Source organism: Pseudorca crassidens, chromosome 11 (assembly GCF_039906515.1).
Source record: "Pseudorca crassidens isolate mPseCra1 chromosome 11, mPseCra1.hap1, whole genome shotgun sequence".
Lineage (NCBI taxonomy): Eukaryota > Metazoa > Chordata > Mammalia > Artiodactyla > Delphinidae > Pseudorca > Pseudorca crassidens.
The window spans coordinates 48,768,170-48,794,809 of NC_090306.1; the positions used below are offsets into that span (position 1 = coordinate 48,768,170).

Below are 26,640 nucleotides of genomic sequence, written 5' to 3' on the forward strand. Positions count from 1 at the left end.
TTGGTCAGGGAACTAAGATCCCAGATGCTGCGTGGTGCAGCCAAAAGAAAAAAAAGGTCAACAGGAAAAATTCTTGTTTGAATAGAACTGTTCTGTACTTTGATGGTGGCTGTAGATATACAAATTCACACATGATGAAATTCCATAGAACCACACACACACACACACACACACACGAGTAGATGTAAAACTGGTCAGATATGAATAAACTCTGAAGACTGTACCAATATCAATTTCCTAGTTTTGATATTGTCCTATAATTATACAAGCATTACCACTGGGAGAAAATGGGTGAAAAACACATGGAACATGTGCAGCTTCTTATAAATTATACTTATTTCCTAATGAAAAGTTAAGATAAATGACTGAGAAACAATCAGATTATAGAAATAGTAAAGAAAGATGTTTAGAAAGTTATTATAACTGTATTCCATATATGCAAAAATCTGAAGGAAAAAGTAGGCATGTTAGAAGAAGTAAAAAAATCTCTGATATGTTAGAAATAAAACTACACTATGTAAGACTAACAGCAGATTAAACAGAATACATCAGGGGGAAAAACTAAATAAAATGAACAAATTACCAGTGAACTGTGGAATAATTTCAAATTACCTAATACATGTGTCAGTGGTATCTCCAAAGAAGAGACAGGAAAAAAATATTACAGAAACAATAACTTAAAAGTTTCCAAATTGGAATAAAACTATAAATACACAGATGCAAGAAGCTCAAAGAACAAAACACCTTATTACCAAACTACCTAAAACGAGTAATACAGAGTAAATCTTAAAAGTAGCCAGAGAAGGGGCTTCCCTGGTGGTGCAGTGGTTAAGAGTCTGCCTGCCAATGCAGGCAACCTGGGCTGGAGCCCTGGTCCGGGAAGATCTCACATGCCGTGGAGCAACTAAGCCCGTGCGCCACCACTACTAAGCCTGTGCTCTAGAGCCCACGAGCCACAACTACTGAGCCCACATGCCACAACTACTGAAGCCCGAGCACCTAGAGCTTGTGCTCTGCAACAAGAGAAGCCACCGCAATGAGAAGCCAGCGCACTGCAACAAAGAGTAGCCCCCGCTCGCCGCAACGAGAGAAAATCCGTGTGCAGCAACAAAGACGCAATGCAGCCAAAAATAAACAAATAAAATAAATTAATAATTTAAAAAAAGAAGCCAGAGAAAAAGAACTTATTATCTATAGAGGAACAAAGATGAAGATAACAACAGAATTCTCGCTGGAAACTATTCAAGTCAGAAGACAATGGAGTGGTATCTTAAAGGACTGAAAGAAAAAAAAAACTGTCAACCAAAAATTCTATACTCACAGAAAATATCTTTCAAAAATGAAGGCAAGGGCTTCCCTGGTGGCACAGTGGTTGTCCGCCTGCCAATGCAGGGGACACGGGTTTGTGCCCCGGTCCAGGACGATCCCACATGCCGCAGAGCGGTTGGGCCCGTGAGCCATGGCCACTGGGCCTGCGCGTCCGGAGCCTGTGCTCTGCAACGGGAGAGGCCACAGCAGTGAAAGGCCCGCGTACCGTAAGAAAAAAAAAAAAAGGCGGCAAAATAAAGTAAATAAAATAAAACTTTTTTATTTAAAATAAATAAAACTTTTCAGACATACAAAAGCTGAAAGAATTCATCACCAGCACACCTGTACTAGTCCTTCAAGATGAATGAATATGATAACAGATGAAAATCTGGATCTACATAAAGGATTTAAGAGCATAAGTGGTAACAATGTGGGTAAATAGAAAAAACTCTTTCTTCGTTATTTAAATATCTTTTAAAAATACTCAACTATTCAAAGCAAGAATAATTTAAAATACATTGTACAACTTATATATACAAGTAAATGTATGACCAGGAGGGAAGAAACAGAAGTATAGTATTGTAAAATCTTATACTATACAAGAAGCAATATAACATTTCCTTGAAGCAGAATGTATGGCCCAGGGAAAAATGGCAGTCAACAGAAACTCACTTAGGGAGCCCAAACATTGGATTTAGACAGACTTTTAAAATAAGATCAGCCATTTTAAAAAAGATCAAAAAAGGAAAGAGGGAGGGAGGAAAAAAAATCAAAAAAGATAACTATGACTGAAGTACTAAAGAAAAAGTATGAGAAAAATATCTCATCAAAAATAGAATATTAATAGAAAGACAGAAATTACATAAAGGAGCCACAAATGGAAATTCTGGAGTTGGAAACTACAATAATGGAAATGAAAAACATCAGTAGAGAGTCCAACACAAGACCTGAGCAGGAAGAAGGAATAATCAACAAACTTGAAGCTAGGTCAATTAGGCTAGATCTGTCTGAGGAACAGAAAGAAAAAAGAATAAAGAAAAATAAACAAAGCCTCAGAACAAAGCCTAACAATTCATATTGGAATTGACAGGACAGAAAGGGAAAGAAAGGATATTTAATGAAATAATGCCCAAATTTTTCTCAAACACTAAATCTGCAAATCCAGGAAGCTCATCAAAAACCATGGAGGTCAGAAGGCAATGGGAAGATTTATTCAAAGTGCTGAAAGAAAAAGACTATCAACCAAGAATTCTATCTCCAGCAAAACTATCCTTCAAAAACAAAGGAGAAATTAAGACATTCCAAGATAAAAATGAAAGAACTCATCACTAGCAGATCTAGTCTATAAGAAATACTAAAGAGAGTCACTCAGGCTGAAATAAAAGGACTCTAAGGCAGTATCTCAAATCCAAACAAAAAAATTAAAAGTACTGGTAAAAGCAACTATATAGGTAAATGTAAAAGATAGTATAAATAAATGTTTTGTTTGTAACTTTTTTTGTTTATCTGATTTAAAAGACAACTAAATAAAGCTATGATTATAAACCTGTGTTGATGGGCACACAATGTAAAAAGATGTAATTTGTACGTAATAGAACAAAAGAGAGAAGAGGGAACAGAGCTATACAGGCACAAAGTTTTGCACACAACTGTAACTGAATTGGTATTAAATTAAACTACATTGTTATAAATTAAGATGTCAATTGTAATCCCCAGGACCACTAAGGAAATAACTCAATTTCATAAAAGGAATCTGCAAAAGCCCATAAATAACATCCTACTTAAAGACTGAATGCATTTATCCTAAGTTCAGTAACAAGACAAAGACATAAACTTTTGCACTGGAGATTCTAGCTAAGGCAATGAAGCACTAAGAAGAAAGAAAAGGCATCCAGACTGAAAAAGAAAAAGTAAAAAAGATCTCTATTTGCAGATGACAAGATCTTGTATCTAGACAATCCTAAGGAATCCACTAAAAACTAATAAACAAGTTCAACAAGGTGGCAAGATACAAGGTCAATATACAAAAATTGATTGTATTTCTATACACAAGCAATGAACAACTCAAAAGTGATGTTAAGGGGGGAAAAATTTACAATAGTAACAAAAATAATAGTTATAAATTTAACAAAAGAAGTGTAATGGGGTAGGGTTAAAAAATGTAACTTGTATATTGAAAATCACAAACTATTATTGATAGAAATGAAATAATATCTAAATAAGAGTAAATCCATCCTATGTGCATCAATTGGAAGACTTATTGCTAAGATGGTAACACTCCCAAAACTGATCTACAGATTCAAAGTAATCCCTATCAAAATCCCGGCTGGCTTTTTTTTTTTGCATAAAATGACAAACTGATCCTAAAATTCACATGGAAATGCAAGGGACCTAGAATAAACAACATAATCTTAAAAAAGAACAACAAAATTGGAGGACTCACATTTCCCGAGTTCAACTAAACTACACAAAACTATAGTAATCAAAACAGTATTGTAGTGGAATAGCATTGAAAGTCCAGAAATAAATCCTTACATTTATGGTCAACTGATTTTTGACAAGGGTGCCAAGACAATCAAATAGGCCAAAGACAGTCTTTTCAACATGCAGTAATGAGACAAGTGGATATTTATACATAAAAGAAAAAGTTGGAACCATACCTCACACCATACACAAAAATTAACTCAAAATGGATCATAGACCTATGTAAGATCTAAAACCATAAAACTCTTAAATAAAAAAATAGATCAAGTGGACTTAATCAAATTTAAAACTTTTGTCTGTAAACAACACCATCAAAAAAGTGAAAAAACAACCCATGGAAGAAATATTTGCAAAGCATACATCTGATAAGGAACTTGTACCCAGAACTCTTACAACTCAATAATAAAAAGATAAGTTATCCAACTTTTTAAAAGGCAAAGGATTTAAATATACATTTTTCCAAAAAAGATATACAAATTGCCAATTTGTACGTGAAAAGATGCTCAACATCACTAGTCACCAGGAAAATGCAAATCAAAACCATAATGAGATACTATTTCACATCCACTAGGATGGCTGGACTCAAAAAGACAGACAATAAGACGTTTGATGATGATAGACAAATTGGTGCTCTCAAACACTGTCGGTGGGAATGTAAAATCATGCAACCACTTTGAAAGCAGTTTGACAGTTCCTCAGAAAGTTAAACATAGTTACCATATGATCCAGCAATTAGACTTCTAGGTTTATAGCCAAGAGAAATGAAAACATATTTCCACACAAAAACTTGTACATAATTGTTTGTAGCAGCATTATTCACAGTACCCCAAAGTGGAAACAACCTAAAAGTCCACTAACTGACGAATCGATAAACAAAATGATATATCCACCACACAACAGAATATTATTCAGCCATAAAAAAGAACAAAGTACTGGGAGTTGCCTGGTGGCCTAGTGGTCAGGATTCCAGGTTTTCACTGTCATGGCCCAGGTTCAATTCCTGGAGGGGGAACTGAGATCCTGCAAGCCACTTGGCGCACCCAAAAAGAAGAACAAAGTACTAATACATGCTAAAACTTGGATGAACCATGAAAACATTATGCTAAATGAAAGAAGCCAGTCACAAAAGTTCACATATTGTCCGATTCCTTTTATATTATATATCCAGACTAGGCAAATCCATAGAGACAGAAAGCAGATTAGAAGTTACCAAGGGATGGGGGAAAGAGAGAATGGGGAATGATTAGTTAATGGACATGGGGTGGTTTATGGAATAATGAAAAAGTTTTGGATCTAGAAAGTGCTAGTGATTGCAGAACACTGTAAGTATACTAAATACTAATGAACTGTACACTTTAAAATTGTTAATTGTATGCTACGTGAATTCACGTCAAAAAAAAAGAAAAAAAATAAAGAAAGAAATTAACTTGGAGGGAAAAATAAAGTATATGTCCATACAAAGATTTGTACACAAATATTCATAGCGTAACTTTATCTGTAACTGCCGAAAACCGGAATAAACCCAAACGTCCATCAGTAAGTGAATGAATGAACAAATTGTGTTATAGCTATACAAAAGATCACTACTCAGCAATAAAAAGGAATGAACTATTGATACATGCAACAACACAGATGAATCTCAAAATAATTAGCTTGATAAAAAAAGCCAAATCAAAAATAAGTAAACATGAGAGTATACACTTTATGATTCCCTTTATATAAAATTCTAGACAATGCAAACTATTCTATAGTGACAGAAAATTGATCAGTGGTTGCCAGGAGACCACAGAGGTTGGGAGAAGGATAACAAATGGGGATAAGAAAACTTGTGGAGATGATAAATATGTTCATTATGTCTTTTTTTTTTTTTTTTTTTGTATTCCATTGTTTATACCAAGGAATGAGTGAGAAATCCATCCAGGGAATAGTTTCAGAGAGCAAGGATTCATAGTTTTTCATCTTGAGCTGATAACACTTCGTCAGTCTTCCACCTGGCTACATACCCCAGGGTAGAAAAACCAACATGTGTCTCCAGCATACGTCTTGCCCTTTTCTTCCCAGGAAAAAACAAGGTTTAAGTGTGGATTTAAGGCTCCTCCCCAACCTGAGCGCTCTCTGATCACTGACCTCAGTCGTTCCCTAACTGGCTAAATCCCAAGATTGCTTCTAAGGATTGCTGCAAAATACTCAGGCTTCTTCCCAGACCCACCATCTCAGAATGCTGGGCACGGAGCCCAAGACTTGCTTATTCAACAAGCCCTACAGGTGAGGCTGGTGCACAGCCATGTGGGAATCCTGGTCTACGTTCTTGCTACTAAATGTGATCTGAAAGTCCGCAGAATCAGCACCAACCTTGTTTTAATACAGAATCCCATGCCCTACTACAGACCTTCTGAATCTTACCAAGATGTCCCGATGATTCTTATGCAAATTAAAGTTTAGGACTCCCTGGTCTCTGTGCTGTCTAGACGCAGTGCCAAAACTCTGCAGTCTGCTCAGGTGTGTGGTCTGATCAGATCACGTAGCACTGGGACTTCCAGGGGTTAATCCTTGTTCCTTTCCAGTTTTTGGTTCTTTGGAAAAGATGGAAAGAATAATCCAGGAAACAGCCCTTTAGGACTGGTGAAAGAGAACATCACATCCCTGGGCACTGTCGCTGCCTGAGTGCTTCTTCCACCAGATCACAGCTCCAGCCACCACAGCTCCAGTGACCACCAAGAGAACCAGGCCAACAATGATGCCATGAGGACGGTGGGCTGAAGAGGTTCGGCCTCACTCTGGTTGTAGTAGCCGCACAGGGTGTTCAGGTTCACTCGGAAAGTCTGTGCGTGGTGCTTGTAGATCCGCGGGTTCCGATCCCAATACTCCGGCCCCTTCTGCTCCACCCATGGCGCCCACGGCTCCATCCTCGGATTCGGGGCGTCGCTGTCGAACCGCACGAAATGCGTGTCGTCCACGTAGCCGACAGAGATGAAGGGGGGCTCCCTGCGGCCAGGCTGAGACACCCGGTGTAGAAATTCCTCAGGGAGTGGGAGCCTGGGGGCAGGGAGGGGTGAGACTCGGCCCGACACTCGGCCCGACTCTCCTCCCGGAGTGGGTCTGGGTCCCAGGTGTTGGGGCCGGGAGCGGGGAGGGGGCGAGGGGCTTGTGAGACCTTCATTATGTCTTGATTGGGGCAACAGTTTTACAGTGAACACATGTCAAAACTTAACAAAGTGTACGTTTTAATATGTACAGTTTACTGTATGTCAATTATTAAAAGCCTCAATTAAGCTCTTTTTTGAAAAATATGATAGGGCAATGTACGCATGCTGGCAACTCAATAATTGATAAGGTAGTAATAAAGCGGTTTTACTTTACCTTGCTGAGTGTACAGGCAACTCTTGGCAACATTAAACATGGAGAACCACTCAAAGTAGCATATAAATTTGAATTTTTGTAAACTTAAAAATACTCCCATGACTTCCCTGGTGGCGCAGTGGTTAAGAATCTGCCTGCCAATGCAAGGGACACGGGTTCGATCCCTGGTCCGGGAAGATCCCACATGCCGCAGAATGACTAAGCCTGTGCACCACAACTATTGAGCCTGTGCTCTAGAGCCCACGGGACACAACTACTGAGCCCACTTGCCACAGTTACTGAAGCCTGCGTGCCTAGAGCCTGTGCTCCGCAACAAGAGAAGCCACCGCAATGAGAAGCCCACACACCGCAAGGAAGAGTAGCCCCTGCTCACTGCACCTAAAGAAAAGCCCATATGCAGCAACGAAGACCCAACGCAGTCAGAAATAATAAATAAATTTTTAAAAATTAAACAAAAATACTTCCAAGGGGGACTTCCCTGGGGTCCAGTAGTTAAGAATTCGCCTTCCAATGCAGGGGACATGGGTTCGATCCCTGGTCAGGGAACTAAGATCCCATATGCCACGGGGCAACTAAGGCTACGCACCACAACTACTGAGCCCACGCGCTGTGCAGCCTGCACACCACAGCTAGAGAGAAGCCCGCACGCTGCAACGAAGAGCCTGCACGCTGCAACTAAGACCCAATGCAGCCAAATAAATAAATAAATAAAATGAAAAAAAAAGAAACTTCCATTAACCTACAGTATAATTTCAGAGATGCTCAATCTTCATTTTTGACTGATTTTCAGTCGGTACTGCTAGACACCCTGCCAGTTCCGGCAAGTACTACAATTAATGTAATCTGTAAACAAGCATTTAGATACACCAAAAAAGCTCCTACAAGAAACCCTAATAAGGTTCCTTAAACGTGAAAACACTTGTAAATAGTATCTCAAGCGTGATGAAATCAACAAAAAACCCTCTATTATCTATATTAATCACCTCTTAAGAATTCCCCAATTATAGATATCTACCTTTTGTAGATATTTACTCAAAAAATATAAACTATTGCAAAACTTTTTATCTACTTTCTAAAAGGTTCAAAAAACTTTAAGGTTAAAAACCCTAAGCTGGGGCTTCCCTCGTGGCGCAGTGGTTAAGAATCTGCCTGCCAATGCACGGGACATGGGTTCGAGCCCTGGTCTGGGAAGATCCCACACGCTGCAGAGCAACTAAGCCCATGCACCACAACTACTGAGCCTGCACTCTAGAGCCCGCAAGCCACAACTACTGAGCCCACATGGCACAACTACTGAAGCCCACTCACCTAGAGCCCGTGCTCTGCAACAAAAGAAGCCACTGCAATGAGAAGCCCGCACACCGCAACGAAGAGTAGCCCCCGCTCGCCGCAACTAGAGAAAGCCCGCGCACAGCAACAAAGACCTAACACAGCCAAAAATAAATAAAATTTAAAAAAAAAAACCCTAAGCTGAATTTTTCTTTACCAAAAGATATTTCCACTGTTTTAAAGACAAACTAAAAGGACTTGCCTGGTGGTGCAGTGGTTAAGAATCCTCCTGCCAATGCAGGGGACAAGGGTTCGATCCCTGGTCCGGGAGGATCCCACATGCTGTGGAGCAGCTAAGCCCATGCGCCACAACTACTGAGCCTGTGCTCTAGAGCCCGCGCGCCATAACTACTGAGCCCACGTGCCACAACTACTGAAGCCTGCACACTCTAGGGCCCGCCTGCCGCAACTACTGAGCCCATGTGCTGCAACTACTGAAGCCCACGTGCCTAGAGCCCGTGCTCCGCAATGAGAAGGCACCACAATGAGAAGCCCGCCACACCACAACGAAGAGTAGCCCCTGCTCACCGCAACTAGAGAAAGCCCATGTACAACAATGAAGACCCAACACAGCCAAAAAAAAAAAAAAAAAAAAGACAAACTAAAAGCATGATGTATTCAGCAATGAGGAAAAGTTATGGAAATGAGGGTGAAGTACAGCCAATCAAAACCATTTTACATTCATGATATTTATGCCAGGTAAGAAATGACATCACCTAACCCAAGCTACCATCATCTCTCACTTTGACTATTACAGTAGCCTTTTTCCATTTTCTAATTCAGATGAATTCAATCTTGATATACTGTGAGTCTCAATCTCCTCATCTATTAAATGGGTGCAGTAACACTCCCAACCTTATGAGATTGTGTGAGGATTAAATGAGATCAAGGGTAAAGCACTTAGTTTGTTGCCTGGCACATAAGAAGTATTCCATAAATGTTACCTATTATTACCTGAATAAATGTTCAGCCTCCATGAGTCCAGTGCTGGAATGACGTCACATATAAGTAACAAGTCTAACCTCCAAAAAAAAAAAAAAGAACAGGTAAGTTAAAAGCAATTTCAATCTTAATATATTGAGACTCTCAAGGAAAATAAAAAGAGATCTATTTCAAATCAGCTTCTTAATATCTTCTTTCCCAATTCCTTTTGCTCACAATATTTCTTATAACCCTACATCTTGTGCTGAACCCTCTATATCCATCCCTACTCTCAATTCACAATAAAACACTATTCATTTGGCTCTTTTCCCCTCTGTTGATCCCCTCTACTTATAAGCAGTTCCCGGTCCACTTTCTAATACAAACAAATCATCCAGTCTTACTCCTTGAAATTCTTCAGCTGTTTTTTACCCATTATTCTTCCACACAAGACAAATCTAGAAACTGAGCTAGCAGATCTAGAATATCTCTTCGTAGGTACAAAGCAAAAGTCGAGAGGCCAGAGACTTATTTCTACTCATAGAAGAAAATTCTGTATCACAAACACATAATTTAATATCTCCTCACTCCAACTGCAATATTTATTATTATTGCTCTTACGGGACTCTGAGGGCTGGCTGCTGCTTAATCCACTTCAGCAACCCAGAGTGCTACCACTGGAACCCTTAATATGCGCAAGTCAGCCTGTGTTCTTGGAAGCCCTCAAAAACCTAAGCTTCACTACGTTCTACACAGTGAGGAGTATCCCTAACTTATAATTTTGTCTTATAACTCTATCCTGTGGATATCACATCAGAAGTCCACCTTCCCAATATCTTAAACAGATTTCTATGAAAAAGCTCTTCTAGTTTTTTTATGGCCCCTTCCTCTCAGGGTTTTGGCATTAGAGACATATGGTAGTTTGGTTAGGATTGGGAGGCATGACCAAAGGATATTGCCCTTCCCCTTTTCACTGCCAATCTTGGTCCTGAAACATGGCTGCATGGTGAATTTTTTCCCCAGGAAATGCCTTGTTCTCCCTCATGCAAAGAAATTACTGGCTGGGCTGCCTTTCCCTACAGGCCCTCAAGTCATGCCCAGATGTGTGGGATTTTTAAGCGAGCAAAGTAGGTTCAGGCTGAGAGCCTTGCCACACCAAAAAGTCACTCTCCAGCTCTGAGTCAGAGAATCAAGAACAATGTAATTCAAAGCACACACTAGTACTTATTGCTATAATGGTTTTCTTGCCCTATCTGCAATCTTATCAAAATTAAAAGTGAAATGCTTTCTGAAAGAAGTTGAATTCCCTTCTGCCGTCCATCCTCTTTTACCTCCATATAATTGCAGTTTTTTAATGAAATGCAATAGCCTCTTAACTAATCATTCTACTTCTGCTCTAGGCACTCTGCTATCTGTTCTCCCCAGAGAATCAACAGTGATTTCCCCCCCCCCCCCCGTACGTGGGCCTCTGACTGTTGCGGCCTCTCCCGCTGCGGAGCACAGGCTCCGGACACGCAGGCCCATCGGCCACGGCTCACAGGCCCAGCCGCTCCGCGGCACGTGGGATCCTCCCGGACCAGGACACGAACCCGTGTCTCCTGCATCGGCAGGCGGACTCCCAACCACTGCGCCACCAGGGAAGCCCGATTTTTTAATTGAAGTATAGTCGATTTACAATGTTATGTTATGAGTGATCTTTTTAACATGTAATTCCGATCACTTAGCTTCCTTTCTCAACCAGCTTCCTTCCACCAGTGGCTTCCATCATCCCAAGCAAGGTCTATAGAGCCTTATAAAATCTGGCCCCTGCCTACTCTTGAACATCCCAAACCACATACTTCCCACAAGTCCTTTGTGTTTGTTTTTCCTCCTGCCCAGAACAGTTGTCTTTCATCAGGAAATGCTGGTTCTGCCTCCCTTCAATTAAGAGTTCATATGTCACTATGAAGAGGTCTGACCAACCAATGCGAAGTATCCCCTTCTCCCTTACTCTCAAATCACATCATCATATCAATTTTCTTCATAGCACTACACTCTATAATTATCTTATTTATTTATTTGAAAATTGTCTATCTTCTCAAGCAAGAATGTAAGCTCTTTGAGGGCAGAAATCTTATGTGTCTTGTTCATATGTGCCTCCAATGCCAAATAGTGTCTGACACATAGTAAGCACTGTAACAGTTTTCTAATTGTTTGCTTCATTTACAAAGCCAAGTAATACCTCTAAGGTGTTACGTTTTTAAAAACTTATTTCTAGGGCTTCCCTGGTGGCACAGTGGTTGAGGGTCCGCCTGCCGATGCAGGGGACACAGGTTCGTGCCCCGGTCTGGGAAGATCCCACATGCCGCGGAGCTGAGCCTGCGCATCCAGAGCCTGTGCTCCGCAACGGGAGAGGCCACAACAGTGAGAGGCCCGCGTACGGCAAAAACAAAAAAAAACCAAACTTATTTCTAGGGACTTCCCTGGTGGTGCAGTGGTTAAGAATCCACCTACCAACGTAGGGGACAAGGGTTCAATCCCTGGCCTGGAAAGATCCCACATGCCGCGGAGCAACTAAGCCCGTGCACCACAACTACTGAGCCTGCGCCCTAGAGCCCATGAGCCACAACTGCGGAGCCCGTGTGCTGCAACTACTGAAGCCCGCGTGCCTAGAGGCCATGCTCCGCAACAAGAGAAGTCACCGCAATGAGAAGCCCCCACACCACAACAAAGAGTAGCCCCCGCTCTCTGAAACTAGAGAAAGCCTGCATGCAGCAACGAAGACCCAACGCAGCCAAAAAAACAAACAAACAAAAAAAACCCAAAAAACTTATTTCTACAGCCAATAAAATGGCCAGGCTTCAAAACCCTATGTTCTCTTCCTCATTCTAACAATCTGCCTTGTATTCTCAGAAAGCTCCCTTCCTTTCTCTGAAGGTAAAATTTGCCCTCAGAAAATTAAGATGGCAATCTTATCTGGCAACACTTCTCTAGGTCTGTGGGTTTCAGATCCAATGTTCTCAGGCAGCAGCAATTACCAGAACTCTGGCTACTAGTATTGCACTGAGGAGTGCCTCACGTACCAGAACCACCAGGCTAATCTGACGAAGCTGCAAACACCTGTGAGAGTACCATAGTTAATAAGAGTTCTGTGAGGCACCCCCAACGCCTTAAAGATTACCTCACACGAGTAGGAAGATTTAGTTCAGTCATCTGACTAGTGGCACATTCTACAAAGCCTTAATGACCCTGTCATCAGAAAAACAAATACTTTGTCCTAGCCTTCTAATCAACTGCATTTAGCAACCAATATCCATCTTTTGCAATAAAATGCCACCTCTGAGTTCCTATTCCTATCAAATTATCACTGGTTTGAGCAATAGATAAATCAGAAACTACAGTTAACAAATCTACTTGTCTGGCACCCAAGACAATTAATTAAACTTACTTAGAGACGCAGAATAGCCTCAGGTCACCTGGAGACAAGTTTTAAGATGCTAACAACTGTAACACTTCGGCACATCAAAATGGCTATAATGTGAAAAACGGCCACATGCCACTTCCAATGGTGCACCTATACTGAAAGTGACTTTCCCCCTCCAAAATAAATAATGTTTAAAGTCAGCTGAACGTTGAAGAATGACTCTGACTTTTCTCTAAAATAAGAGCTATGACAGCTACCTTAAGAGAGGCCCAATAAACTCAGGGCAAGGGGCTCATTGTGCTGACGTTGCCACCTCATCTAGGACTTGAGCTGATTCATCCTGATGGGCTGACAGGTCACTAAGATCTGCACCTTGCCCAAGATTCTTATTTACTTCACATATAAAAATACTGTCTACTCAAGAAAACTGCAATCCAGACACCTTCTCCTGATAGGGAGGCTTTCCCTTCCTGACTTCACTGAGCACCCTGGAAAAAAAGTTGTCATTTCAGGCCCACTTTAGTAACTGTGGATGACTAACAAGGCATTGAAGGGCCAGGAAGAGAGCCCATAAAAGGACCAGAACGTTAAGTCTCAGCAATTACAAAAAAAAAAAAGGATTTAAAAAAAAGACCAAAATCTCCTGGAGAAGACACTAATCTCTCCAGCATTAACAGATGTTTGGTACTATTAATGTAATTTGAAAAGCAGTAACAAAGTCAAGACCTGAAAACATCTGGTCCTTGGCCATACCAAGAAATCACAGAAGACATCCTTTAACCAAGTAAGCTGTGTTCTAACATGAATTTCAAGAAGAAAGACAAGGAGAGGCAATTTTTAAAAATCTACAAACTATCCCCTTAATTTAAAAGGAAGGAAGGGAGGTCGGCTGCACTCATGGCGGCGCCCTGCAAGGCAGTGTGATCATCCCTGGGAACGGGGGACGGGGATGTGGCCACCCACGGCTGGTACAGCTGGGTGAAGAGGGGGCTGGAGCAGATACCTGGTTTCCAGTGTTTGGCTAAAAACATGCCTGACCCAATCACAGCTCGAGAGAGCAGCTGGCTGCCCTTCATGCAGACGGGGCTGCACTGTGACGAGGAGACCATCGTCATAGGCCACAGTTCTGGGGCCACTGCAGCCATGAGGTACGCAGAGACCCACCGGGTGTGTGCTATTGTGTTAGTGTCTGAGTACACGTCTGACCTGGGGGATGACAATGAACGGGCAAGCGGATACTTCAGCCGCCCCTGGCAGTGGGAGAAGATCAAAGCCAACTGCCCTCACATTGTGCAGTTTGGCTCCACTGACAATCCTTTCCTTCCTTGGAAGGAACAACAAGAAGTGGCCAACAGGTTGGAAGCCAAATTGTACAGATTCACTGACCATGGCCATTTCCAGAGCACGGAGTTTGATGAACTGGTTAGTGTGGTCAAGTCCATGCTGGAAGTGCCAGGATAGCCAGGGTGGTTACTGCTGTTCTGCGTAACAACATGGGAGTAGGGCAACGATCAGATTATTAACAGATGACAATCATCTATCATCAGATGAACAGCGGGCATGCAAACCACATCAAATTAAGGTCCAAAACACACACAAGTTTCAATGTTCAAACTAAATTACAAACAGTATTTTCATTTTCCATAGAATCTACATCTCCTCCAATTACTCTGACCTAAAACAGTATTTTTCCCATTTGATAAGGGACATGGGACAGCTTAACCACCCTTAACTATCCAAAGTGAATAAGACAGAAACAAAACCCAGGTTTCCTGATCCCTAGTCCAGATTAAAACTAAACAGGTTTCATGTTATGCTGTAGGAGTTGCAGCATAACATGTCCTTAAACATGTTGAGAGAGTGACACACAAGGAGGCTGAGGCAGGGGTCTGCAGGGTCAGGCAGGGATCGGTCTAAGACCAGACTGGCGAGGATTAGGGCGACGGGGAGAACTCCTGCTGGGTCCTGTCTGGATTGTTGCCATGTGGGAATTTGGCAAGGCATTGCCAGTTTTCTGATTTTCAAGGAAAGAAATTCATACACTTTTGTATTTAGGGACCATAATTGTATGTATATATAATCCACATGTACATGAATTACGTTCAGTCCACAGACATATGGGTTATGTTAGCTGGCAACTACAGCGTAAATAAAAAATCTGCAAACATGGCAAGACACAAAGTCCAAGCCATCCATGTGTGACCTCTGCTGTAAGTATTCACTTAGCCAGTGCTTTAGAGCTTGAGAAAAGCCTGAGAAATAGACATGACGTCAAAGGATGAAATCATGGGAACAGTTTGGATTTTGTTATAGTCTTAAATATTTTAAAAAATGATCTTTCCATATGTCAAATTTTGTTCTGTCAAGTGTTCTACCTTTTAATTTCCATGGTCCTTTAGATCTCTTTCAGCATCATTCCATGATTTTTCTTCTAATCATACTCCCCCAAAAAAACCCTTTTCATTTTCCAACATTTTTTGGCTATTATGATCCCCAAGTAACATCTCAAAACAATTTCCAGTAAATTCACACCTGATATTTCCTGCAATAATGTGAATTCCCACACTGTTCATACCTAATGAAAATTCAAAGCCATCATTTGAACCTGAAAAGGCTTTTGATTTCTAAATGTGCTCAAAAAATGTCAGGAGAGATTCTCTAAATTTTTAGCAGCAATTACCTTAGGGGATGGGAATTTTGGTAGTTATGGTGTGGTGGACGTCTCCTTTTTACATTATACACCTGGGGATTATTTGAGTTTGTGCACTGTCTTACTTTTATAATTAAAAATAAAGATTAAAAACAGTTTATTTGACAAGTTAGTGAAAAGCAAAGTAGATAAATCAATTGAATACTTTGCTTAGAGAAGCTGTTTAGCACTGATTTCACAAGCCTATAATCAAAGCTTGATTCTATTTGAATTATTTGGAAGTAGTCATTGTTCTACGTATTCTCTGCCTTGTTTTCTGAAGTCCTTTCTTAAAAAAATTTACAAACTTATACAAATAACAGTTCATAATACCTTATTGTCCTCTTCCTCTGTAGAAAAAACCAAATATATACAATTGAGAAATAAAAAATAAAAATAAATAAATAAAAGGAAGGAAGGGAGAGAGGGGAGGGAAGGAGGGAGAAAGAGAGAAACAAGGAGAGAGAAAGAAGAAAGGAACAAGGAAGCGTAGTGCCCAGTGTTGTAGATTAAACATGGCCACAGATTATTTGCAGCAATTCCCATCAAGAAGTGGAGCTGGGACTTTCCTGGTGGTCCAGTGGCTAAGACTCCACGCTCCCAATGCAGGGGAACCGGGTTCGATCCCTGGTCAGGGAACTAGATCCCACATGCCACAACTAAAAGATCCCACATGCCGCAAAGACGGTCCCTCAAGGGCAATGAAGATCCCGTGTGCCGCGAGTAAGACCCGGGGCAGCCAAATAAATATTAAAAAAGAAGTGGAGCTCATTTCCCCTCGTTGTCTCAAAGACAATGCTGAGCAAAAAAAGACACAAAGCATATCACTATATTCTATTAATATGAAATTCAAAAACAGATAAAACTAACGTATGGGAATAGAAGTTAGAACAGTGATTATCTTTTTTTAAAATTAATTAATTTATTATTTTTTTTTTGGGGGGGGCTGTGTTGGGTCTTCGTTGCTGTGCACGGGCTTTCTCTAGTTGCTGCGAGCAGGGGCTACTCTTTGTTGCGGTGCGCGGGCTTCTCATTGCAGTGGCTTCTCTTGTTGTGGAGCACGGCCTCTAGGCGTGTGGGCTTCAGTAGTTGTGGCGCATGGGCTCAGTAGTCGTGGCTCACGGGCTTAGCTGCTCCGCAGCATGTGGGATCTTCCCGGACCAGCGCTCAAACCCGCATCCCCTGCACTGGCAGGCAGATTCTTAACCACTGTACCACCAGGGAAGTCCCCAGTGATTATCTTTGAAGTCATTTTTGCAAAAGAGATTCTAGAGCATATTCAGTGTTTCCAGAGAAAACTGTCTATACGAGTATTTGAGGGGACAGCTTATAACTGATACGGTGATGGAAGCAGCTAATTGTGCTCCTGCCCATCCAGCCAACAGATGCTGCCAAACAGAGGCTTACCTCTACTTTAGGAAGGACATGCTCTAACCCCTGCACTGGTTTGTACAGCCTGGCCCTCTGTGGCTGCATGACCAAGTCAGTGCCTTTAGTTTAGAACCTCATCATTTTCCACTGCACTTACCACAAAACACACTGTGACAAGGGTGATCTTTGAAAAATACAAATGTGACAGCATCACTCTCCCACACCCATACCATACATACACACCCCTCTTCCTCCTTAAAATCCTTCAAAGACTCCCCAGTGCCTATAAATTCTGCACTCCCTATCAGGGTACTTAAGTTCGTTTATAATCTAGTCCCTGACTACCTTTTTTTTTTCTCTCTCTCTCTCTATATATATATATCCTGAGTTCCATAACGAATTACTTATAGTTGAACTGTAAAGCACCTCATCTCAGTATGTTTGGGTATACAGTTGACCCTTGAACAATGAGGAGGTTAAGGACGCCAACGCTCCCCACAGTTGAAAATCCGAGTATAACTTATAATCAGCCCTCAGTACCCGCAGTCCCCCCTGTATCTGGGATTCTATAGATTTGACCAACCACAGATCATGTAACACTGTAGTATTTACTATTGAAAAACCTCCATGTTGTTCAAGGCTCAACTATGTAATGCATCCTCTATCTAAAACAGCAGTTCTCAAAATGTGGTACCAGGAGGTCTATGAGGTGAAAGTGTTTTCATAATAACAAGATGTTATTTGCCTTTTCCACAACGGTGATAAAAGCAATATAGGTATAACTGCTAGTGCCTTAGCATAAATCAAGGCAGGGGCATCAAACTATACTAGTAATATCATCTTCTCCACCACTCCACATTTGGAGTTTAAAAAGGAAAAGATAAATTTTACTTGTGAATATCCTTGATAAACCAGTAAAATTCAATAATTTTATTAAATTTCCAACTTTGAGTATGTCTTTTTAATATTCTAAGTGTCAAAATGGGAAGTAAGTATAAAGCACTTCTCCCGCTTTATAATAATCATACAATAATTGTCTCAAGGAAAAGCAACTGAGCTACAAGCTGAACTAGCTGCTTTTTTCATGGAATACTATTATTTCTTTTTTTTTAATTAATTTTTATCGGAGTATGGTTGTTTACAATGTTGTGTTACAATTATTTCTTTTTTTTTTTTTTTTTTTTTGCGGTACGCAGGCCTCTCACTGTTGTGGCCTCTCCTGTTGCGGAGCACAGGCTCCGGACGCACAGGCTCAGCGGCCATGGCTCACGGGCCCAGCCACTCCGCGGCATGTGGGATCTTCCCAGACCGGGGCACGAACCCGTGTCCCCTGAATCGGCAGGCAGACTCTCAACCACTGCGCCACCAGGGAAGCCCTATTATTTCTTAAGTAAACAACTGACAGGCAAACTATGGTTATTCAGACTTGAGTATGTACAATATTTTCACGAAAAGGAACAAAGTGAGCCTATGACTTCAAAGAAAACAAATGAAAGTATTTGTTGCAAATGATAAAATTCGAACTTTAGCTAAAGTCAGAATTTTGAAAACATGTATCCCCTATGAGCTTGATGGCTTCTCAATACTTTAAGACTTTCCTGATGAAATGGTAGTGGTATTAATGAATGTGATTTTTAAAAACTGTAAAATTAACTCTATCAAACACTTGGAAGATCTGAATAACCAAATGAGACAATATTTTCTAACTGATTAATTTATGATGTTTCAAAATCATACATGGGTAAAAGATCCATTCAACATACTAGACAAACGAATTTTAATGTCATCAAGTACAAAAGCTCATTAATATAGTTTCATATTAATGAAACCATACAACTAACCTACACTGCAACTAACCTTTAAGAAACTACCACTTATTGAGTTTGGGTATAATATCAAAGAATACCCACAATTACCTAAAGAAGATATTAAAATACTTCTGTCTTTTTCAACTACATATATCCAAGCCTGGATTTTCTTCATATACTTCAACCAAAATGACATATTGCAACAGACTGAATGCAGATGGAGATACAAGAATACAGCTATCTTCCAATAAGCTAGACATCAGAGACTTGTAAAAATATAAAACAATGTCCCTCCTTCTTCTCACTAAATCTTTTCTGTTTTAAAAATTAGTTTTTTCGGGCTTCCCTGGTGGCGCAGTGGTTGAGAGTCCACCTGCCGATGCAGGGGACACGGGTCCGTGCCCCGGTCCGGGAAGATCCCACATGCGGCGGAGCGACTGGGCCCGTGAGCCATGGCCGCTGAGCCTGCGCGTCCAGAGCCTGTGAGGCCACAACAGTAAGAGGGCTGCGTACCGCAAAAAAAAAAAAAAATGCTGGAGAGGGTGTGGAGAAAAGGAAATCCTTCTATCCTATTGGTGGGAATGTAAATTGGTACAGCCACTACAGAAAACAGTATAGAGGTTCCTCATAAAACTAAAAAGAGAGTTGCATTATGATCTAGCAATTCCATTCCTGGGCATATACCTGGAAAAAACTATAATCCAAAAATATACATGCACCCCTATATTCATAGCAGCATCATTTACAATAGTCAAGACATGGAAACAACTTAAATGTCCACTGACAGATGAATGGATAAAGAAGATGTGGCATACATACACACACACACACACACACACACACACACACACACACACACACAAATGGAATACTACTCAGCCATAAAAAAGAATGAAAAAAATGCCCTTTGCAGCAATGTAGATGGACCTAGAGATTATCGTACTAAGTGAAGTACAAATACCGTAAGATATCACTGGTATGTGGAATCTAAAATATGACACAATGAACTTATCTACAAAACAGAAAAAGACTCATAGAGAACAAACTTGTTGTTGCCAAGGTGGAGGAGAGATGGACTGGGAGCCTGGGATTAACAGATGCAAACTATTATATAAAGAATGGATAAACAACAGGGTCCTAGTGTACAGTACAGGGAACTCTATTCAATATCCTGTAATAAACCATAATAGAAAAGAATATGAAAAAGTATATATGTGTGTGTGTATATAACTGAGTCACTTCGCTGTACAGCAGAAATTAACACAACATTGTAAATCAACTATACTTCAATAAATTTTTTTACAAATTAGTTTTTTTAGGACTTCCCTGGTGGTCCAGTGGTAAACAGTCCACCTTCCAATGCAGGGGATGTGGGTTCAATCCCTGGCTGGGGAACTAGGATCCCACATGCCACAGGGCAACTAAGCCTGTGTGCCACAACTACTGAGCTCGCAAGCCTCAACTAGAGAACCTGTGTGCCACAAACTATTAGTGCCCACGTGCTCTGGAACCCACGCACCACAACTACAGAGCCCATGTGCCCTGGAGCCTGTGTGCCACAACTAGAAAAGAGAAGACCTGCATGCCACAACTACAGAGAAGCCCACGTGCTGCAATGAAAAGATCCTACATGCCTCAACAAAGATCCCACGTACCACAACTAAGACCCGACACAGCCATAAATAAATAAGAAATAACAACTATTAAAAAATTAGTTTTTTCAGTAAAAAGTACATTATAAAAAATTGCGGGGGCTCCCTTGGTGGCTCAGTGGTTGAGAGTCCGCCTGCCGATGCAGGGGACATGGGTTCGTGCCCCAGACCGGGAAGATCCCACATGCCGCGGAGCGGCTAGGCCCGTGAGCCATGGCCGCTGAGCCTGCGCGTCCGGAGCCTGTGCTCTGCAATAGGAGAGGCCACAACAGTGAGAGGCCCGCATACCGCAAAAAAAAAAAAAAAAAAAAAATTGGTCAGAAGAACTGAATAGGCAATTTTCCAAAGAGGAAATGTAAATGGCCAACAGGCACATGAAAAGATGCTCAACAGCGCTAGTCATCAGAGAAATTAAAATCAAAACCACAATGAGATATCACCTCACACCTGTCAAAATGGCTATCATCAAAAAGAACACAAATAACAAATGTTGGCAAGGATGTGGAGAAAAGGGAACCCTTGTACATTGTTGCTGGGAATGTAAATTGGTGTAGCCACTGTGGAAAAACAGTATGGAGGTTCCTCAAAAAACTAAAAACAGAACTACCATATGACCCAGCTATTCCACTCCTGGGTACACATACAGAAAAAACAAAAACACTAATTTGAAAAGATACATGCACCCCAATGTTCATAGCAGCATTTTACAACTGCCAAGACATGGGAGCAACCTAAGTGTCCATCAAATGATGAATGGATAAAGTGTGTCTGTGTGAATGTATATATATATACACACACACACGCACACACACACAATGGAATACTACTCAGACATAAAAAAGAACAAAAATTTGCCATTTGCAGCAAAGTGGATGGACTTGGAGGGCATTATGCTAAGTGAAATAAGTCAGACAAAAAAAGAATGGCAAATACTATATTAAATCACTTATATGTGGAACCTAAAAAATACAACAAACTAGTGCACATAAAAAAGAAGCAGACTCACAGATATAGAGAACAAACCAGTGGTTACCAGTAGGGGGGATGGGGGTGGGCAAGAGCAGGCAATATAGGGGTGGGAGAGCAGGAGGTAGGAACTATTGGGTGTAAGATACGCTACGAGGACGTATCGTACAATACAGAGAATACAGCCAATATTTTGTAGTAACTGTAAATGGAGTGTAACCTTTAAAAAATGTATAAAAAATTAGTGTGTTATATATACTAATATGTAAGGAGTTTATTATTTTTAATAAACATTTAAATATTTTCTTAGTTTTAATTTCTAACACAGTAAATACTGGCAAATATAACCCCACATAAATAAAAGTTCTTTAGAGTCTGTAATAACTTTTTGAAGAGTTAAAAGGTCAGACACAAAAAATTTGAGAACTACTCAACTAGAATTTCCCCTGCCCCATTTGTCCTTCAAGGCTCTGCTCCTCCAGAAAGCCTTCCCTGAGAGTTTAGGTAAAGTTAATCTGCTACAGTTGCTTACAGTGGAACACAAAAGACTGTACTGGTTCATAGGCACTCAGTTAACTGTTGAATGAACAAGGCTAGGCTGAGTGCACCTGCTGCCAAATATACATGTACGAAAACATTTCAAAGTTGTTATTTTGTATATATCCACCACGACTAAAACCTCACTCTCAAATCTTGAAACAACTGCTGGTGGAAATGTAAACTTCATATATCTTTGGAAGGCATTTTTACAATGTCTATAAAAATTCCAAAGTATACACCTTTAGAAAATTATCTTACTGATATTACAAATATGCAAAATGACATATGTACAAGGTTATTCATGCTGCACTATTTGTAACTGAGAAAAAATCAAAATGCCCTTTAATAGAAGAATGATAAACAATACATACATAGCCCATATTATACTGTACAGACATAAACAAGAATAAGGAAATTCAACTTACAACAACACATATAACTTGATTTATGTGTAAGAAAAGAGTAAGACAGAACCATTTCTGTAAAAAGGAAGAAAAGAAGATACATACATATTTACATGTATGTGTATATTTTATGCTTATAAGCACACAGGATGCACAAAAACTGGTAATACTAGTTGCCCCTGGAATGAGGAACTGACTGGTTTTCATTGTAGGAACAAGAAGAAAACTTCACTCTACTTTTTTCTATACTTAGAATTTTGTACCATGTAAATGTGACACCAATCCAAAAAGTAAATCTAAAAATATGTAAGAATCTTCATTTCACATAAAGAATAACTTCTCATCTTTCTTTTTCTAGCCTCAAAAAAGTCAATCCCCAATTTTTAAAATTTTTTTTAAATTTATTTTATTCAAGTGTAGTTGATTTACATTGTTTTGTTAATTTCTGTTGTACAGCAAAGTGATTCAGTTATATACATACAATACATTGTTTTTTTATTATTTACCTTTATTATTATAATTATTTTTTACAATACATTCTTTTTCATATTCTTTTCCATTATGGTTTATTGCAAGATATTAAATATAGTTCCCTGTGCTATACAGTAGGACCTTGCTGTTTATCCATCCTATATATAACAGTTTGCATCTGCTAATCCCAAACTCCCAATCCATCCCTCCCCCTGGCCCTTGGCAACCACAAGTCTGTTCTCTATGTCTATGAGTCTATTTCTGTCCTGTAGATAGGTTCATTTGTGCCATATTTTAGATTCCACATATAAGTGATATCATATGGTATTTGTCTTTCCCTTTCTGACTTACTTCACTTAGGATGATAATCTCTAGCTACATTCATGTTACTGCAAATGGCATTATTCTGTTCTTTTTTTTTTTTTTTTTTTTGCAGTACGCGGGCCTCCCACCGCTGCGGCCTCTCCCGTTGTGGAGCACAGGCTCCGGACGCGCAGGCCCAGCGGCCATGGCTCACGGGCCCAGCCGCTCCACAGCCTGCGAGATCCTCCCTGACCAGGGCACGAACCTGTGTCCCCTGCGCCGGCAGGCAGACCCCCAACCACTGCACCACCAGGGAAGCCCTATTTTGTTCTTTGTTATGGTTGTGTAGTATTCCATTATACACGTGTACCACATCTCCTTTATACATTCACCTGTCAATGGACATTTAGGTTGTTTCCATGTTTTGGCTATTGTGAATAGTGCTGCTATGAACATAGAGGTGCACGTATCTTTCTGAATTATAGCTTTGGCAGGGTATATTCCTAGGAGTGGGACTGCTGGATCATATCACCATACACACAATGGAATATTACTCAGCCATAAAAAAGAACAAAATCCTGCCATCTGCAGCAACATGGATGGACCTAGAGAATATTGTTAGTGAAATAAGTCAAAGAGAGAAAGACAAATACTGTATGATATCACTTATATGTGGACTCTAAAAAATAATACAAATGGGGGGGTGGGGGAGGGTTCGATTGGAAGTTTGGGACTAGGAGATGCAAACTATTATACAGAATGGATAAACAACAAGGTCCTATTGTATAGCACAGGTAACTATATTTAATATCCTATAATAAACCATAATGGAAAAGAGTATGAAAAAGAATATATATTCATGTATACTTGAATCACTTTGCTGTACACCAGAAACTAACATAATATTGTAAATCAACTATACTCCGATTAAAAATAAAAAATTAAAAATAAATAAAAATTAAAAATAATAGAAATAAATGTATATGCAAAACAGAAACAGACTCACAGATATAGAAAACAAACTAGTGGTTACCAAAGGGGAGAGGAGGAAATTAAGGGTAGGGAATTAAGAGATACAAACTACTATGTATAAAATAGATAAGCAACAAGGATATATTGTATAACACAGGGAATTATAGCTGTTATGTTGTAATAACTTTTAATTGAGTATAATCTGTAAAAATACTGAATCACTATGCTGTACACATGAAACTAATAAAATACTGTAAGTCAACTATATGACAACAACAACAAAAAAAGGACTTCCCCAGTGGTCCACTGGTTAAGAATCTGCCTTCTAATGCAGGGGACGCAGGTTTGATCCCTGGTTGGGGAACTGAGATTCCACATGCTGTGGGGCAACTAAGCCTGTGCGTCACAACTACTAAGCCCGCACACCTCAACTAGAGAGCCCACGTGCTGCGAACTACAGAACCCACATGCTCTGGAGCCCACATGCCACAACTACAGAGCCTGTGCGCCACAACTAGAGAAGTTTGTGTGCCACAATGAAGAGCCCACGCGTTGCAAAGAAAGATCCTGCATACTGCAACAAAGAAGATCCCATGTGCCGCGACAAAAGACCCAACGCAGCCAAAAAAAAAAAAGAGAGAAGATACCCACTAAGAAGCCTTTAAATTAACTGTGTTAAGTGGTTAACTAGTGATTCTAGGGTAGGGTCAGTATCTTCACCTTTTACCTTGTATACTTTTGAATTATTTAAATTTCTTACAATGATTACATATTACTTTTGCAATTTGAAAAATGTAAATCTATAAGATTGAAGATATGGAACTTAAAAATCTACAGTACTGACTTTGAATTAGACATGTTGATATGAACTTGTGATACACTTTCTTTCAAAAAAAAAGATACCATTTTCCTAGCCTTGTTCATTAAAAACAGCAAGAAACAATGAACAACCCACTAATCAATGAGTACCTCTTGCACCCAGACTGAGGCCTCTAAACATCATTTCCCAACAAAGGGGCAATGGCTGTTAGATGCCCAGGCATGGAAATGTAAAAGAGGATCTCAGAATATCAGGTCAGACCAGAAAACAAAGAAACAATCAAAGACTAGGAGGATCATACCAAGAGGACACTGCAGGGAATTACCTGGTAGTCCAATGGTTAGGACTCCATGCTCTCACTGCCAAGGGCCCGGGTTCAATCCCTGGTTGGGAACTAAGATCCCACAAGCCACGTAGCATGGCCAATAAATAAATATATTAATTATTTACTTTTTTAAAAAAAGGACATTGGAGCCAACTTGAAGAGGTCCCCATTTGCCATTATCAGTTAATCAGTGAGATATCAATAAGAATAAAAAAAGAAATTGACTGAAACCCATAAATATATTTAAATTGGTGAGTTCATAATGACAATTTAAAAAAAAACTAATCAGCCACCTTTGCAGGATGTTAGTGAACAAATTCATTATTTTGAAAATGGCAATGACTGTTAATTAAAATAAAGACTCAAAGCATTTGTCTCACCTTTCCTGTGCAAGATATACCTGAAAGTAACCAAGTAAGTGATGAGGGAAGTATCTCTTTATAAAAGTATTCCACCTAAAATAAATTTTAAAATAATACAACTTCAATATCACCATTTTGTAATCACTAATGAAATTCAATAAAGGATGTAGACAATGATCATTAATGACTGCTGACATCATGAAAATTAGACTAACAGACATCACACGCTTCCTCCTAATGGAAGTACACTATAAAGTATTCAAGCCAAAAACACTGAATCTGAATCTGATCAAGTCTCTAGATATAACTGCCCATTTGAAGGAAATACAAAGTACAGGGAAATATGTTAAATGACACCACTATGATGTCAATCACCAAATCCACTAGTGGGAAACTACTGGACAGATGACCCAGATTCTTCAACAAATACACCGGGGGAAGAAAAAAAGGAGAGAGGAGAAATTTTTCAGATTAAATGATTTTTAAAGATATATCGACCAACTACAAGGTACAGATTTTATTTGGATCCTATTTTAAACAAACAGGCTGTTTAAGAAATATGATACAACCAGGGAAATATGAACACCAGATATTTAATATTAAGGAATTATTGTTAATTGTTTTAGAAGTGTAAATGGTACTGAGGGACTTCCCTGGTGGCACAGTGGTTAAGAATCCATCTGCCAATGCAGGGGACACAGGTTCAAGCCCTGGTCTGGGAAGATCCCACATGCTGCGGAGCAACTAAGCCTGTGTGCCACAACTACTCAGCCTGTGCTCTAGAGCTCACGAGTCACAACTACTGAGCCCACGCACTGCAACTACTGAAGCCCACGCACTGCAACTACTGAAGCCCGCGCACCTAGAGCCTGTGCTACGCAACAAGAGAAGCCACCACAATGAGAAGCCCGCACACCGCAATGAAGAGTAGTCCCCGCTCGCCATAACTAGAGAAAGCCCGCGCGGAGCAACGAAGACCCAACACAGCCAAAATAAATAAATAAATAAATAAAAATTAAAAAATAAATCGTATTGATATTATGTTTTTTTAAAGTCCTTATTATTCAGGGTATATACTGAAATATTTAGTGATGAAATATTACATCAGATTTCCTTCAAGATAATCAGGAAAGGGGAGCCCAGTTCAATTCC

At 40.1% G+C, this 26,640-nt stretch overlaps 1 protein-coding gene and 1 pseudogene across 21 annotated transcripts in view; one reads left to right on the top strand and one right to left on the bottom strand.

The window, feature by feature from the left end:
* Positions 1-26,640, bottom strand: part of R3HDM2 (R3H domain containing 2) — a 148,491-nt gene that overhangs the window by 97,917 nt on the left and 23,934 nt on the right. For 19 of the 21 annotated variants that reach the window (XM_067697052.1, XM_067697055.1, XM_067697042.1 and 16 more), the window contains one exon: positions 9,436-9,498. The gene's annotated coding sequence lies outside the window, so the exon portion shown is untranslated. Of the gene's footprint in view, positions 1-9,435; positions 9,504-26,640 lie in introns of all 21 variants that reach the window. The other 2 variants (XM_067697045.1, XM_067697046.1) reach the window with 1 other exon arrangement.
* Positions 13,703-15,814, top strand: LOC137202100 (putative hydrolase RBBP9 pseudogene; annotated as a pseudogene).